Here is a 13,630-nt window from a genome sequence, read left to right as displayed (position 1 = left end):
GTTCCTGTTTCTCCACATCCTTGCCAATACTTGTTATTATTTTTTTTAATTAGGATAGCCATCCTACTGGGTGTGTAGTGGTATCTCATTGTGGTTTTTATTTGTATTTCCTTAATGACTAATGAAGTTGAACTTCTTTTCCTGTGTTTTTAGCCATTCGTATATCTTCTTTGGAAAAATGTCTATTTGAGTCCATTGCCCATTATTTAATTAAGCGGTTTGTCTTTTTGTTGTTGAGTTTGATAAACAAATTGTAGCATATTCAATGGAGTATTATTCAGCCATAAAAAGAAATGAAGTTCTGGTGCATTCTACAACTTGGACGGACATCAAAAGCATTACGCTAAATGAAAGATGCCAGACACAAAAGGTCCTGTGTTGTATGAGTCCTTTTGTATGATATATCCAGAATAGGCAAATCCATAGAGACATAAAAAAGATGAGTGGTGGTCAGGGGATGAGGGGAGGGAAGAATGGGGAGTGAGTACTTAAAGGGCATGAGGTGTTCTTCTGGGATGACGAAAATATTTGAAGCTAGAGAGATGGTGGCTCACAATATTGTGACTGCACTAGACACCCCTGAATTGTACACTCTAAAATGGCTAATTGTACGGTACGTGAATTTCAGCCCAATTTTTTAAAAAGGGAAAGTTAGGTCTAATAAGGTTGAAAATAACTACTTTAGGAGTTCCTGACTATTTTTGTTCCATGGACCCTGTTAGCGGCCTCATGAGGCCTGTGAAACTCTTCTCAAAGTAATGTTTGTGAGCACGTAAAGTAAAATACATAGTTAAAGAGTAAACCAATCATATCAAAATGTCTTTACAACAATATTTTAGAAAGCACATTGTGATCCAATAACATACTTGCTTCTTCACTGAGGCATTGAGTGACTAGATCTGCCAGTAGATCCAATAACTACCAAATTTTGAAGTAGTGACGGGTGTAAATGATATTTAGAGACGTCTGCAACATCGGGAAAATAATATAACAATTATATACCATTTCTATTGGAGACAAAAATCCTGGATAGTACTAACGCTACTTAGGATTTGTTGCCTACCTTCATAAATGGTAAACTTTAGTTAGAAGTAAGTGAAAGTAAAGGCGTAATCTTTTTTTAGAGTCTAAGCTCACCGACCCGCTAACTTCTACCTCAGAACCCCCGTGGCAAACATGTCATCTACAAAGGGCAGAGGCACACAGCCCTCCCCTCTGCCTGAGGATGCTTTGGGGGAAGTGGGTAAGAAGAGCAGAAGAGAAGGGAGACAGAGACGGAGGGTGCTGGCACATTGGAGTCCTCGTTAAGATGATTGTGACTAAAGAGCAGATAAGAGAGCTGTGTCTCCTCTACTTATTTCTTAAACGTTTTTCTTCCCTATTTTAAAAGAGATATTTTTTTGAGGAAGACTGGCCCTGAGCTAACAGCTATGCCCATCTTCCTTTGTTTTATATGTGGGGCGCCTGCCACAGCATGGCATGATGAGCAGTGCATAGGTCCATGCCCAGGATTCGAACCAGCAAACCCCCAGCCTCCAAAGTAGAGTGCTCGAACTTAACCACTGCATCACCGGGCTGGTCCCTTAAAGGAGATTTTGATCCAAGTTTTGATGAAACAAATGGCCCAAGAAGCAAATTCACCCAGCAAACAGAGACATAATTGGTTGAAAGATGAGAAATGAGTTTTATTCCCCTTTGTCTAGAAAAAAAAAGTTGTGGTTAGCATGAAGAAATTCCTTTCTGAATGAATGTATATATGTGAAACTAAGCCTGTGTCTTGAGGCCCACATACCTTTTACAAGTAGAAGAGAAGACACGAGTTGTTTCTAACCAAGTCCCAATGATGTGCAGAATACATTTGTGTTAAACTTTCAGTCTTTCTGAATATTTACTAAATTGGACATAATAAAATATATCCATCATACAAGAATCACATGTGATTTAACTACACATTTTTAAATGTCATGAGAAAAATAGAAAATTTTGCTTGATTAAGTGTTATTACTGCTTCTAGGCTAAAGTAATCATGAGAAACTTCAGCTCCAGATGACACATTATAAATCCCTTGTAACATTATAAATATAGTAATCATGGTAACACTCTAATCCAATTCAAGGGTGAGCTACTAAATTGCTAATAATAGGTCCTGGACAAAATCTAATGAGACAACCCATTTTCTCTGCCCACTTTCTAGATTTCCCCTTTAGGCCTTGAGCAGTGAGAATTAATTTTGTTTTTAAATGGTTTAACCATAGAACTTTTATTTATTTATTTATTTTTTTGGTTCTTTTATACTTTTCTAATTACATGGAATAATGGTTTTAAAATTGGATTCAAAAGAACCCTGGGTTCCAAAGGCAATTCCTTGAAATAAATTTCAAGTAACCCATTGCAAGAAAATGTGGACAGGATTAATTTCTATCAAACCTCATGCCCACAGCACAAAAGAATTTAAGAACTCAGGAAAAGAATGCAGAATGACCTCATAATTTCAGTTGGTGATGCTTCTGTTAGAAACTCAGTAGCGTAGGAGTTTTTCCTTGTTTAAAAATCATGTTTTTAGAAAGAGAACTCATCTTCTCCTTCCCTCTTTTATTCAGCTCTTCATTCATCAGTATTTACTGCAGATGTACTGTGTCAGGAGCTATGATAGTAACTGGACATAGGATGATTTAAAAAAAGAGGAAAATTATCTGCCTTCTTGGTATTTAGAGTCTAGTGAAGGATTTAGGGGTTAAACAAATAATCACATCAATCTTTTGACAGGTTTAAAAACGAAGAAGGAAAATGCCGGAAGCCAAGACAGAAAATAGTAGGGAGACTTGATTTAGGTTGAAGATGAGGAAAGGCCCCCATGAGGATGGGACGTTTTGGCTGGTACCTAAAGGAGAAGTGGGAGACAGCCAGATCAGTCCCTGCGGGAGAACGGGGAGGGATTTGGGATTTGGCTGAGGCATAAGTCCAGGTGCAACACACACCAACAGCAGCTTTGGCTGACCACACAGGGTGAGGCAAAATGGTCTGTCAGAACTGTCTCCTAACGGGCCAGAATGGTTGGACCTTTATAACCTTCCCTCCATCACAGCAGTCATTGAAATGTAAGCCACTGTGGTGAGGGTGTGACCTGGGGCAGGTGGCTCTGCAGCCCATGCATCCCTGAGGGCACCGACAGCTGAAGGCTCTCTGCTAAGAGCATTCCCTGCAGCTGAGGCAACATGCCCTTCCTTGACGGGGGTCTGGGGGGCACATCTTCGTGTCCGTCACAATGCTCAATATTATAATAAGCTTTCACAAATCAATAACAAGCAAAATAATCCAGTAACAAATAGAGTAGAAGACAAAAGTAGGCAATTCATGGATAACTCACAAGTTATCAATAGATACATAAAAATACACTCAGCCCCTCTTAGCAATAAGGAACATGCAAACTAGAACGAGCAGCCTTTTGGTTTTGTTATCCTTGCATTGGCAAAAATTTAATGACTGATGGTCCTACAGCAGATGAAAGTGCAGTTGTTCCGCTGCTCATCCTGGGATTCCTGGACAACATCCCTCCCCATGTGATGGGGCTTCCTCCGTGAAGGAGCATCCTGTCTTCTATTCTGGAGGTCAGCTGTTTCTGAGAGAGGAGTCATAATTTTCATTTGTTTGCCCAGGAAAGACCTTACCTGTGCTTAGCTATATGCTAATAAATGCAGAGAAACATCTGGAAGGTCATCTCGGAAGCTTACTTCTGTGTTATTTTGTCTTTTAAAAAGGCTTTAGATGATCTTCCAGCAAAAGTGATGCCTTCCACTGTAGCCAAGCATCTTCTTAGCTCTCTGAGCTAAGCGCTTTCAGAGCTCCATTCCAAGCCCACGTGGACGTCTCTTCTTTATGAGCCTGAGACACTCATTAAGGATCGTCACTCTAACTCCCTGCCCTCCAAACAGAATTTAGACAGAAAGAAAGCCAGAGAGGAAGATCGGATGAAACAGTCCACTCTGGGTGGGTCACAGTGAGCAAGAAGGAGAGCGGTAGACAGATCCTTAGAGCCTATGGCACATTGTCAGGATTTTTGAATTTATCCTACACACAGTGGGAACAAGGCGTTCTCAGCACGGAGTGCCATGATTCAATTTCTGTTTTGTACCTGTCACTGTGGTTGGAGTGTGGCCAATCAATGGGCAGGGGCTAGTATAGCGTGATCTCTATCTTTGAGCACCAATTAAGAAAAAATTTAAATGTTTCTGTACTTTTTTTTTTAAAACTAAATGTTAACATCGTTTTAAAATTTTTATTAGAAAACCAATATCTGCTACTATGTATAAGCATGTTTTGGTTATTTTTCAGTTATTGAAGGGTTTCTCTTTTGTTACAAAATATCAAAATTATCTGACATCTGCTCTGTGGTGCCTGGTGTGATGCAGCACATTTGAACAAACTTTGTAGCTGAGAAGACACTTCTGAAGCCAGTTTATTGTGACTTTCTTGACTTACCTTCTAAGCTACTTAATTCTAAGATACAATTTTTCCCATAGAGACAATTTTATATTCTTTAAGATAAAGGAATTTTCCATTGCAAACAAGATAAATCGTAATGCCTCTAACACAAAGAATGCCTTAATTAACATACTTGGAATCAAAAGACTTTCGTCGCAGAAGCCTTAGTTGGAGCTATAAATTTTATGAAATAAGTGACTCTCCTTAGCCCCACCTGAGTCTCTGGTGAGAAGCCCCCAAGGAGAGGTGTCCTAGTGCTTAGGATCTGTGCTCTGAGGGCCCGAAGCAGGGAGCAGCCATTACACATCCATTCATGCTGTAGAAGCCAGCTGCCTTTGTCAGAGATTCACGCGTCCTGTGTGCACCAGCCCTTCTTGTGTAAGACCAGTCGGGGCTCACAGTCGGGCCAATGCCAACAAGAGATCCTCCTTATCCACTGGATGAGCCAACAATGACCTGGGCTGTCTGCGCAGTCTAACATGAGGCTGGCCTCGTCTGAAGGAGGGCAGAGGGGAGTGGACAACTGAAATTAGGTGGAGGCCTTGCCCACAAAGTCAGCAGACCATCAGCCACCTACGACTCGGGTTGGTGTTCACTGCCTCTCAGGGTTGAGAAGAAATGGGTGGGCATGCAGTGGTCACTAGTGACCTTTGAGGACTGTCTGCAATCAGCTAGAATGTTAACCCAGTGCCTCTTTCTAGTCTATATTTGTAGAAGCTCTGACCCACTGCTAGTGTGTATACTTATAAAATGCATCTGCCCTATTATGAGTGATACAAAATATATCACTTATGGGCAATATTATTCATGATGTATAATTTTATTTTTTATCTTTTTCTTTTGCACTTTCTATCTTTTAAAACTTTTTTTCTAAGCTTTACTCCATGTGAAAATAATGCCACAATTACCTACCTAGTCTGCTCAGATTCTTCTTGGCTGGTTTTGATGTCACCATGCCATCTGCTCCACCAAGGTTTCGCTGGAAAGAACCAGCTGCTGCCACATGCCGTTGAGAAAGAAAATGCTGGTAACCGATTGGCCACAGTGCTGAAATCACTTTACCTATTATTTTTGCTTCAGTGACTAAGAAATCACTTATTCTTTGTAAGTAAAAGAAAACTTCAAAAATAATACTTAAATAACTTCCCATTCACCATCTCCAAAACTCCAAAAAGAAAAAAAAAACGCATTTAAGCAAAAAATAACATGAAAGTAATTTAACCTTCAGAAGATGAATATAGAGGTAGCTGAATGAGATGCTTTTCTTAGAACTTTTGGAAATCTACGGTGGCCTTACGCTGTAAACATAATTATCTCACTTAATTCCTGTTGGCTTTTCTTTTAACCCATAACTAAGAAAACTCCGATTTCCCCATGCTGGAAATGAAGTTGGAGTCTTTCCTCAGGCACTGGACAAGAGAGATGATGATAAGGCATTTAATCCTATTTCTTAACAAACATTCAAATGACCGCTTTCCCTTAATTGCAGCTGTCGTACAGTCATTTCAATTCCCTGCCTTCACTCAAAACACTTCCAGTAATCTTGGAAATGTCATCCAGACCAGGTTACCAGCCACTTTAAAAACATCAGTCTCATCATATCATAACAGTGTCTCATTTTAGCCCCAAAAATGTTATTACACAGTGAAATCGTATATGCTTTCCCTGCTCCAAATGACTGTCACCTCTTTCCAAGAACCAAGTCATTCAGAGGACAGAGACTGTCATCACTGAGGATATTCCAAAAAGATGCCCTACGCTCTGAAGAAAAGAATAAGTACACCTAGAGATGGCTGTCCTTTCACATTACAGAACATCTTCGTCTCTCATCTCATTTTCTCCTCATGACTTTCTTCAGCTATTATTAGTCCACATACATGGGAAGACACCGAATCCTGAAGATGTCATTCTCAGTCATTCATCCTTCATGTGATGAATGTTTACGTGGTGCCTGCCAAGGGCCAACACTGGCAGAGCAGATGATAAGTCTAAAGTTACACGGCCAGCAAGTGGCAGACCAGAACTGGAACACAAGCCCAATTTTCTGCAATATCATACTGCTCATGGCAGATTATATATTCCAAAATATGAAAAGTGCCACCAAAATCTCTGATCCCACATGCTCTAGAAGCTTACCACTCCCCTATCAAGAAGTGAGGATAATTCTCCTCCCTTTGACTCTGGGAGGCTGTGACTCGCTTGTAACTAATAGGGTACAGTTGCAGAAAAGAAGTGACAACTTCATGAGCTAGAATACGTGCTCTTAACGCCTTGCTTTTAAAGTAAGCAGCCATGTGCCCTGAGACACCATGCTGCAAGGAGCCCAAACTAACCCATGCAGAAAGAGCACAGGTACGGCGGTGAGCAAGACGCCCAGCCTGCCCCTCGCTGCTTCGGCCCAGCCACCATCTGACGACACTGCACGGCCGGAACCATCAGGGTGAGCCTTGTCCTAGTTCCCGGCCCACAGTGAAATTTACCCAGAACACTGTCACTGAGAAACATCCAAAAAGTTTGGGATAACTCTCTGTGCAGTAGGTGGGAGTAATGGCCCCAAATTCTTCATCTCCCTTCTCCGCACCCCTCCCCAAGTATCTTTGTAGTTCCTAGAGGCAGAGCATATTGACCGCCCCTTGACTGGGTTCAGTTACATGACTTCTTTTGGTCAAAAGGTATTAGCAGGAGTAACATGAGTGGAGGCATGAAACGAGCTCATTTGTCTGGGCTCGCTCGCTGTGTCCTGCCATCTCCAGGGGAAAACTATGCCTTGGTCACAACCAGTGCACTGGTCCAAGGAGGACGAGTGACCCGCAGGCTGGAGCTATGCCAGCTGAGCGCATCCCACATCAGCTGACCCTCAGCCCACCTGCTGATGCAGGAGAAACAGTCAATGTTGCGTTAAGCCATTGAGTTTTGGGGTGATTTGTTCTGCAGCAATGGTTAACTGATACACTAACCTTCTTTGAAAAATGTATATCCTCTCCAGACAAGCAAAAAAGGAAAATGCTTGTTAATATGTGTAAGTTCAATTTTTTCCTTGTGGAGTCTGCCTTATCTTATAGTCACAATTCGCTTGTCCTGTGTTTTGGAAGGTGGGGCTGGAGTGAGCTGGCACGTGACTCCCGTCTCTGCTGTTCACAAGCTGCTTGACGGGGCAAGATCCCTCTACGCTCAGTTTCCTTGCCTATAAAAAGTGAATAATAGGCCTACCACAGATCATTGAGAGAATTAAATGCGAGAATCCATAGCGTTAGTTCCACACTTTGATTACAAGTGACAGGAATACAACTCAAAGTAAGCTAAGCAAAAATGGAAATCAGTTGACAAGATATCTCATATAATTGAAGGAAATATTGAGTAGCTGAGCCACAAGGATGCAGCTGGCCCTTAAAAATATTTGAAACCAGGGTCTTTAAATAATTCCGGAACCCTTTTTCTGTTGTACTCTCCCCAGATTTTTTACCTATTTCCCTTGGTGTATCAGTTTTATTCTTCCTTACCAGCTTCCTTAGTGCAGCAAAACCATACCTGCCAGCTGCTCCCGAGCTGAAGTTTTCTGCTTCCCGCTACCATATTCTCTCTGGTCCTAAATTCAGAAGCCTCAGTGACAGGCTCTAACTGGTGGTTCTTAGGTCAGGTAACCCACCTTGAACCCCCAACTGTGGCCGGGGCCTGGTCTGTAAGAAGGCAGCTCTTGAATGTACCACATGGCAGAGAGAGGAGGATAGTGATTCCATTAGAAAGGGCACTCTTCCCGGAACAGGCAGGAGTGGTGGTACAAGGAGTTCCTTAGATGGCCACAGTACATGCAAGTCACCTGGCACAGTGGCAAGTTTATGAAAAGCACCACATATATTAGCATCTTCTGACTGATTCAGAAATTATCAGTAATCATCACTGAGTGCTTTGTCTAATACCCACATGCCTTATTCACAACCCACAGTCGCGGAGCAGACTAATGCTGGTTTCTACTGATGTGTGCCTGCAGCCCCAGCGTTGTATGGCACATTGACAGACCTCTCTTGGTAATACATGATTTTGACAAGTCAGTGAAACCTTGGGATTTTTCTCTTTTCTGACACACCTTTGGTCAAAATCCCCTTTATAAGGCCTCATGATGGTTAATTTTATGTGTCAACTAGCCTGGGCTAAGGGATGCTCAGATAGCTGGAAAACATTATAGGCAGTTTCCCATGTGCGATGGTTGGACTCAGATTTTTCAGCTTTACGACAGTGGGAAAGCGATACACATTCAGTAGAAACCGTACTTCAAATCTGAGTTTTGATCTTCTCCCAGGCTAGCACATTCGCTACGTACTCTCGTGCTGCTGGGCAATGAGCCACAGCTCCTGATCAGCATGTGATCATGAGGGTGAACAACCGATACACTTAGAACCCTTCTGTACCCATCCAACCGTTCTGTTTTCACTGCTTTATAGTATTCCATAAATCACATGAGACAGTCAACACTTTATTCTAAGACGGCTTTGTGTTAGGCGAGTTTGCCTACCTGTAGGCTTGGCCCTCGGACATCAGTGCTCCTGGTTCTCAGGCCTTCAGACTTGGACCCGGTTTATCCCGTTGGCCTCCTGGATCTTCCCTGGACCTCAGGCCTTGGGGTTTGGACTGGAACTAACAACCGGCTCTCCTGGGCCCAGCTTGCAGATGGCAGATCATGGGACTTCTCAGCCTCCATGATCTGTTGAGCTAACCCATCATTATAAATCTCTCTATGTATACCTATATAGATCCTATTGGTTCTGTTTCTCAGGGGAACCCTGACTAATACAGGCTGGAAGCCCCTTTTATCATAGAAATAAATGAAATTAGCAGATGGTATCCTCTGTCTATTGCAGTTACATCAATCTCAGTAAGCTCCCTGTGTGTAAAGCAGAAGTTATACAGATTGCATATCCGTACTGTAGTGAAATGGACCGTGGGCCAGAAGAGGCATCTTGCACATACGCATATGTTAAAAAAAAAACAAAAACAAAAACGAAGAAACTTGCCTTTTCTTTAACTTAAAAATTCTGGGGAAAGTTCTCACGTGATAAACTCCTACCCTCACAACTGTGAAAGCAGCTCGCAGACAAAAGACCCTCCAGCTGTCAGAGCCCCTCCCACCCTCTCCCCTGGAGGAAAGCAGTCACGCCGTAAACAACAAGCAGTTTTTAAATATCGCCCCTTCCCCCTACCCCCACCCCCACACCCCCCAGGAAACACTTGTGACCCTGGCCAGTTCTCTCCAAGAGGCGGGTGAAGAGAAGATCACGTGGTGCTCAGGCGTCCGGGGACTCGGGAACAGCCTCCTGGCCTCTCCCTGCACTCGGAGCTGGACGGGACTTTTCTCCGAGAACCCAGGAGGGCTGGTCTAAAACTCGGCTTTATAGGTCTGGCGCCTTCAGCTGATTGTTTAGAACACTGAAAGGTTTTCTGCCCTGTTTCCTGGGGATCAAAACCACCTCAGCCTGGAAGGAGGGTCCCCCCAGTCAGAGACACTCAGGGAGGATCTCCGGGAAACGGGTGTGGTGGACACCAACTGGTGGGATCACCTGGTCAGTCTGATGCTCCCCTTCTTTGGGATTCTTCTGTCCCCACCCCCACTGTAGCATGTGGTCCAGTGGAGGCTGTTATCTTGTCTCCACAGCTGGGGACACTACAGGTGGACCCAGGACTCAAGCTGGCCAATCAGCGTCCTCCCCGGGCGCGTTAAACCGGGAGCAGTGAGTCATGAAGCCGAGCCCAGAGCCAGCCCCACGCTATACGATGAAGAGCCCCGCTTCCACCGGGAGAAGCTGCCAGGAGGCACGGAGGGTCCCGGGGCGCCCGAGTCCTGGGGTTCCGACAGCCGTCCTCGTGCCCGCATTCCCCCCGGTGGCCGCTCCCCTTGCCGGGCTCTGGGGCGTCCCCGACGCTCCCCGCACGGCCTGTCCGCTGCGGCCGCCGCAGCTTCGTTTCTGCCGCTTGCAAGCCCGAGTCCGAACCTCCCAGAAAGCAAGCCGCCGTCTTTGCCTCAGACACGCAGTGTGAGGGTTCACAGGGTCCGAGCACCAAACGTCGGCCGCCCTCACGCCGCTGGTGCCCTCAGTGAAGTCGGGGATCACCCCCCACCCCGAATCCGGGCTCCCGGCGCTGCGTAGCTGATGAGAACTCAGGCCGGGTCCTGATCCGCTCATTTCAGAAGAGCGGAAGGATCCTGTACTGATGCCTTTCCCCTCGTAGTGCTGAAATCATTCTTCATTTCAGCCCTTTCACCATCTTTGTTCAGTGACTTTAATTTTTTGGCAGAGTTCTCACGATGGTGTTTACCAGTTGCTGAGGTCTAAGTGTTTGTGTCCCCAAATTCATATGTTGAAACCCCAGGGGCTGATGTGATGGTGTTACATGTGGGGCCTTCGGGAGGTGATTACGACGTGAGGCTGGAGCCCTCAGGAACCGGGTTAGTGCCCTTATAGGAGAGCCCCCGAGAGCTGCCTCCCCCTCCGGCCGCGTGAGGACTCAGCTCTGAGAAGGTGCCGGCTATGACCCAGGAAGACGGCCCTCGCCAGAAGGTGACCAGCTGGCTCCTTGACCTGGACTTCAGCCTCCAGAACTGTGAGCAATGAATGTCTGTTGTTTATGAGCCACCCAGTCTGTGGTGTTCTGTTGTGGCAGCTGGAATAGATGAGACCCCAGTCGTCACCAAAACAAGACCAATGGATAAGCATTTTCCCCTCAGAGACCTGAGCAGTCTTCTGATTTTCGTTTCGCAGCCAGGAGTGCCTGTGGGAAGAAAATAAATGGTTATATTCTCTTCCCAGAGCCCCAGCCTGTCTGAGGAGCCTGGGACCGAGCACACAGGAAGTTGTTTGTCCCCAGTCCCTGCAACCCTGCGTGGGGTTTTGGCTTAGAGTGTGGCAGGAGGTGGAGGATAGGGAGGCAGAGAGCAATGGGGACGGAATGATACCCTCATCAAATGTGACGGGGCCTTCCAAGAGCCCTGCCGTCTCGCCTTGCCGTCTGGGAGCCACGATGTTATCTCCCTCACCGACTTCTACAGAATTAGCCTCACTGAGCAGGAGGATTCTGGAGGCGGGGAGATGGAGGTACCTATATTTTTAAAAATTAGTTCGTTTCCTTCTGGCTACTCATGGCTAAGTCTCTTTGGGAGTGGTAACAGCAAAGGAGCCTGGTTTTTCTAGTCTGTGATAGTAAAACCTTGTCACATGTTTCAGTGCAGGAGTCTCTCAACTCCTTGCACATTTGTATGATGTTTTCTCCTCTCTGTTGATGTGTCATCAAAAACTGGACATGTGGCTTTCAGCATCTCCCCACGTTACCCATAACCACCCCTTTGATTTTGTAAAGCATTCTATCTGTAGAAAAGGAGACACTTAGGACCAGATCTTCGGTGCTCCCAGCAATGCCTGACACATCACAGACTCAGCAAAATTTAGCAATGTGTGCACTTAATGTTTTGAGACCTTCTACAATTCTTGATGCCAGAGAGAAGCCCCACAGAGAGGAAGCAGGGCTGCCTTGGGCTTGTTTTAGAGTCGGGGGGTTCAGTCTTTTTCGAGTCACAGACCTATTTCAGAATCTTACGAAAGTGACAGACCCTTTCCTCCACCCATGCACAATACATACGGAAGTTTGCTACAATTTTTTTTTTTTTTTTTTGCTGACTTAAGTATCCGTGGTCCTTACGTGAAGCATTTCGGCCAAAGCAGAATATCACGTGGTATAGAAGACTGTTCATAATCCCTGGGGAATGGCTTTGGTGCTAATTCACGTTCAGACAGCCTCATCAGTTCTCTCTAGCCTATTGTCATGGGGATTTAACTGAATTAAGCACTCCTTAAATTGGTTATTTTAAAAAAGGAAAAGAGTCCTATGTATTGGGCAGTGGGCAAAAAACAAGGCACAGAAAGGATATAAATTCCTCCTCTCCACAGACTTCCACTCCTTGTCCCAAATTAGAAGACTCATACCATATCCACATCCACAGGCTGGGTATGACTGTCAAGGTATGCAGTGTTGATGACCATCTTTTACAAAGCTTGACTATCTGAATATGAACATTTATATGGACTGTGCCCTTTATTTTTTGAAGGTAGGATGAGATAGAGGGAACAAAGTATTTTGTAGAGGAAATCCCTAATAAACCCACGGACTTCTACTTTATTTGCCCTTCCTCCTTGCAATTAAAGTTCAATAACCCTAATTGGTACTTAAAAACAATCTTCTTAGTATTATCCTTTGGTAAATCTCTGTCCCTGAGGACCAGGAAGGAAACAAGATGATGTGGAATTATAGCTACGTAAGTCTAAAACTAAAGGGCACAGGTCATCTCACCTGACCCTTTGGTTTCACAGTTTAGAAAACCAAGACACAGAGAGGTTAAAGTAACCTCTCCAGGATCTGTATAAATTTTCCAAGTTCTCCATAAGGGATTCTTCTCTCTCTCCCTGTTAGAAAATTATTCATCCACCCACATTACTGTGTGTCATTGCAATTCCTCTCAGTAGAGTAGGTGGAAGTGTATTTTTCCATCTTGTTGATGTTGAGGTTGGCCACATGACTTGCCAATGAACTATTAGCAGAAACTTGACCTGTTCTTCCATGAACTGGTTTGTCCTCTTGCACCCTTGCCATTCCGTCATTAGAAGCACTAGTCCAGGTAGCTGCTGGACCCAGATGATGACAACAGGTGGAACACACTGATCCTGACCTGGAGTCTGGAATCCACTCACGCCCAGCCTTCATCCCATCCAAGATCAGGTGGACAGCAGCCAACATGCAGACCCATACACAAGAAAAGTCTTTATTGTTTTAAGCCACTGAGATGTTGGGGGCTGTGTGTTATGCAGTATTATCACAGCAAAAAAAAGCTGACTAATAGAGTCTCATACAGAATTGACAAAGTTAGAATATTCACACACTTTTTCCAAATGATTGTATTGGTTGCAATTTGATTTGTATGCATATCATAGGAAAACTCCAATAACAATGGCTTACTTCTCTCTTAGAAGAAGCGATCTAGGGTTAGGCAACCCAGACATAGTTGAGTGACCCTATAAGGCATTAGGTCCTTTCCTCTGTGTGGCTCTACCATCTCTAGGAATGGCCCTTGTCTTAGGTCCAAAATTGCTAGTGGAGCTTCTGCATC

The sequence above is a fragment of the Equus przewalskii genome, chromosome 2 (assembly GCF_037783145.1).
Source record: "Equus przewalskii isolate Varuska chromosome 2, EquPr2, whole genome shotgun sequence".
NCBI classification, from domain to species: Eukaryota; Metazoa; Chordata; class Mammalia; order Perissodactyla; family Equidae; genus Equus; species Equus przewalskii.
Note: the sequence above shows the minus strand (reverse complement) of the source record.